Below are 5,083 nucleotides of genomic sequence, written 5' to 3' on the forward strand. Positions count from 1 at the left end.
CAATTAGCCGGGGTCTCAGAGATACTCATCTGAACAGGCCTCATTGCCTCAAGTCTATTCACCTGAATCATCGAAGCTAGAGTAGCTAAAGCATCAGCCATTTGGTTTTCCTCCCGTGGGAGGTAATAGAAGGTGATATCGTCAAACTCCTCAGCCAATTCAAGAACTAGTTTTCTATAACCGATTAGCTTAGGATCCCTAGTCTCCCACTCCCCTTTGAGTTGGTATATCACCAACGCTGAATCCCCGTATACTCTCAGTACTTTGATGTTCCGTTCAATGGCTGCACGAATGCCCATAATACATGCTTCATATTCTGCCATGTTATTTGTACAATCGAAGTCCAACTTGCTAGCAACAGGATAATGATATCCACTTGGGGATACCAAAACTGCCCCAACTCCATTACCCGTAGCATTTGAAGCTCCATCAAAATTTAACTTCCATACGCGATCCATTTGAGGATTTTCTTCAGTATTCGCCACATACATCAAGTCCTCGTTTAGAAAATCGAAATCCAAAGATTCATAGTCCTCCAAGGCTCTACTAGCTAGGAAATCGGCTATTGCACTTCCCTTTATGGCCTTCTGACTGACATATACTATATCAAATTCTGAGAGCAAGATCTGCCATCTAGCCATTCTCCCGTTCAAAGCAGTCGATTCCATCATATACTTTAAAGGATCTAACTTTAAAATCAGCCAAGTCGTGTGATACAACATATACTGCCTCAGTCTTCGGGTTGCCCAGATTAGAGCGCAACACAACTTCTCAATTGATGAGTACCTCATTTCGCAATCGGTAAATTTCTTACTGAGGTAGTATATTGCCCTTTCTTTCTTTCCTGTCTCATCATGTTGGCCCAATACGCATCCCATAGAATTCTCCAACACTGTTAGATACAATATCAATGGCCTATCTGGACTTGGAGGTGATAAGACTGGGGTATTAGCCAAGTACTGCTTTATCTTATCGAAAGCCCTCTGACACTCTTCATCCCATTTACCCGGATTATGTTTCTTTAAAAGCCGGAATACTGGATCACATTTCTCTGTCAGTTGTGAGATGAACCGAGCAATGTAATTCAACCTCCCTAGGAAACCTCGAACCTCCTTCTGAGTGCGCGGGGGAGGTAAATCTCGTATTGCCTTTACTTTGTCTGGGTCAACCTCGATCCCCTTTTTGCTAACTATGAAGCCTAATAACTTCCCTGATCTGGCTCCAAACGTGCATTTGGCCGGGTTAAGCTTGAGCTGAAATTTCTTTAATCTCAAAAATAACTTTTTCAAGACCTGAACATGCTCTTCTTCCGTTCTAGACTTTGCGATCATATCGTCAACATAGACTTCGATCTATTTGTGCATCATGTCGTGAAACAAAGTCACCATAGCTCTTTGATATGTTGCTCCCGCATTCTTCAATCCGAAGAGCATTACCTTGTAACAGAATGTTCCCCATAAGGTAATGAATGTGGTTTTCCTCATGTCTCCAGGATGCATCTTTATTTGATTGTATCCAGAAAAACCGTCCATGAAAGAAAACAATGAACAGCCCGCCGTGTTATCTACCAAAGTATCAATATGAGGCAGTGGAAAGTTGTCCTTTGGACTAGCCTTGTTTAAATCCCTATAATCCACACACATTCGTACCTTTCCATCTTTTTGGGAACAGGGACGATGTTGGCTACCCAATCCGAATACTTGACCTCTTGTAAGAATCCAGCGTCGAATTGTCTTTTGACTTCTTCTCTTATTTTCAACACAATGTCAGGTCTCATTCTCCTAAGCTTCTGTTGAACGGGTTTACAATCCTCCTTTATGGGCAGACGATGCACCATAATGTTAGTACTTAGCCCAGGCATATCTTGGTACGACCACGCGAAAACATCCTTGAACTCTCGGAGCAAATTAATGAGGTCTTTCCTTGTCTTTGCGGTGATTTCAGTTCCAATTTTCACCTCCTTTCCATCCTCTAGGCTCACTATTTCTAACGATTCCCTATGAGGTAGGATATGCTTATCCTCTTGTTCCATCATTCTTAACAAGTCCGGAGATGCATCATAATCTTCGTCATTTTCAAAGTCGTGGGATCCCTCTGAACACACTTTTTGCTCAAAAATAGGCTCCGTGTTTGAGGCAGCGTCACTCATGTCATTGATATCTGAAAACCTATGAGGGCATATCAAAGAATATACCAAGAATATAAATTTATGAATATGTTTGTGCAAAAGAATTACAAATGAAAGAATTATTTGTAAGACAATCAACCAAATGAAAAATATAAAAGGAAAAAAAATGACTGATTGAGATGAACGTAAACACGTATTTCATTAAAATAATGATATTTAGGCCCAATGCCTATTTCACAAAAGATTTCATATCGTTTCTAGGCCAACAAACAACAGGAATATTTTGAGCATTACTCTGAATAAGCCCTAAAGACTACAGGGATTTCTTCAGCAGTCCAATTGTTTAGCTCGCTTCCAGGCTCATAAGGGCAGATCTCCAACAAAGCCCTCTTTTCCGTTGCTTCTATGGCGTTGGTATAAACATTTTCCAACATTCCTCCCATGCCGCTACCGGACACTCCACATTCAGAATGAATAAATCCTCCCGACACAAAAGATGTAGATATGTGGGGAAAGGTTAAAGGCTCACACTTAGCTTCATGTCCATTCAAACGCACCCTTCTTCTCTCTTGTCTCTTCTCTACCTCTTTCTTCTTCTGCTTTATGTCTGGCCTGTACCCTAAACCAAATCTATCAAACTTTTCCTTCGGCATTGGTGCCTCAATCCTTCCCTGAAGATATTTTCCCAATCCTTTCCCGGGTAAGGCTCCTCTTCCTACCATCAATCGCAATCCCATCTCAGTGGTCCTGGATATTTTCGGTACTGGAATTCTATTTCCCTCCGAAATAAACATTGCGTTCACAAATTCTAATGACCGAAAAGAACATTCTAGTACCTCATCGTTGATGTCCACATAAGGTGCATCGCTAGTCATCATTGCGATAATATCCTCCTCTGCATCTATTGTTACCAACCGATCCTCCGATACCAACTTCACCTTCTGATGTAATGATGAAGGTACTGCCCCTGCTGAGTGTATCCACGGTCTCCCCAATAGACAGTTGTAGGAGGGTTTAATATCCATTACCAAGAAATCCACCTCATAAGTGACTGGGCCAATCCTTAATGGTACCTCAATTCTCCCCATAACCTCTTTTTTGTTCCATCAAATGCCCTTACTATGCTCTGGCATGCTTTCATGTGCGAACTGTCTATTGGTAATCGACTAAGAGTGGACAAAGGCAATACATTTAGTGCAGATCCATTATAAACCAAGGCCCCCGGGAGTGTGTACCCTTTGCATCGGACAGTAACATGCAGGGCTTTAGTAGAACCTCTTCCTCCGGATGGTATTTCATCATCATTGAAGAAGATAAAATTGTCAGCACCAATATTGTTGATCAACCGATCCAGCTTGTTTACCGAAATATCGTCAGCCACATATGTTTCGTTTAGCACCTTTAAAAGTGCGTTCCGATGTACTTCTGAGTTTAGGAGTAAAGCTAATACAGAAATGCGGGCTGGCTGTTTGTGCAGTTGCTCCACAACACTGTATTCACTGTGTTTCAAAACTTCAAAAACTCTTTGCCTCCTCTTCTTTATTGGTTCATTTACCAATGGTCAACTTCTACTGCTTTCCCTTTCCTCTGTTCTTTCTTCCAATTCTCTTCCCTGGACGACTCTGCTTGAGCGTCATATCTTTTTCCATTGCGCGAGTAAGAACCTATTTCCTGATTTCTTTCTGCTCCTTTTCCCAAAATGGTCACATTACACTCGTAATTCTACGGCACCATTTTGTTATCCCTATAAGAGAAATTTGATGGTTTCTGGATTACAATTTTCGGTGTTACCTGAGCCCTAACCTCATTACCCCTAGGGCGTGAGATAATGACCACAGGATGATTTATTTTTGGAGCCTTTGTTCCCAACTCTGTCGCGCATATGCTTCTCATTTCTTTCGCATCTTCATAAAACCTCATCTCCTTGTTATCCATCATGCTTTGAACCAAAGCCTTGAATCCTTCACATTCTTGGATTTCATGCCCTGTTTTATGGTGAAATTCACAATAATTTCCCATCTCATGCCCTTCCTCAGAATCTGAAATAACCAACCCTCTTTTCGCCATTTCTTTCCAGACCCGTTTCAATGGAGTTTTTACTTCAGCAATGTCAGTCTTGACTTCTTCTCCCGTACCTTTGCTAACCATATTCACCCCCTTATCTGCGTGATTAGGTAACGGATTCTTTGCGTTAGGTGAGTCGTCAAGTTTGACGACACCTAAATTGATAAGTCCTTCTACTACCTTCTTGAAGGCAGTACAATTTTCTATCGAGTGCCCAGAAATTCCCGCATGATAATCACATTGCGCGTTCATATCATACCATTTTGGATACGGGGTTGTAGAGGATTCAAGTAACGGGGAGCAACAACATGTGCATCGAATAAAGTCTGATACAACTCCTTGTATGACATCGCATTGGCGTGAATTGGGCTTTTCAGTAGTTTGCCTAGCTCTCGACTCTTGTCTTGATGATCCTGTTGATTAGCAACCACTTTCTTTGGTTGATTCACGGTATTGACCTACATAGCATTCACTATTCACTTATTTTCTCTTTCTCGGGGGTGCCCTCCTATTATTTTCTCCTCCATCTATTTTTCCACTTTTAATGGCATGCTCAATCATTTCACATTCATGATTATATCCGAGAAATTTTTTGAAGCGTTCCAACATGTGGTGATGAACCGGCTTTCAAATTAATAAAAGCATCGTCATCTTTTTCCAAAGGGTGGTGCACCTGAACCCACTCTCTCCACCTCTGCTAATTGTTGAAGCTTCGTTATTTTTCTAATTTTCGAGTTATCCTGCAGCTCATTTCTGAACATGATTTTGTCTTAGAAACTGTGCTAATTCAAGTACAATTTAGCTCTCAGCTATTGTACACTTGACGCGTCCGAAGACTTCCTGAAACAATTTTTAATTGATCATTATTATGCCGTCATTCTTATATCAAAA

Source organism: Gossypium hirsutum, chromosome A10, assembly GCF_007990345.1.
Source record: "Gossypium hirsutum isolate 1008001.06 chromosome A10, Gossypium_hirsutum_v2.1, whole genome shotgun sequence".
NCBI classification, from domain to species: Eukaryota; Viridiplantae; Streptophyta; class Magnoliopsida; order Malvales; family Malvaceae; genus Gossypium; species Gossypium hirsutum.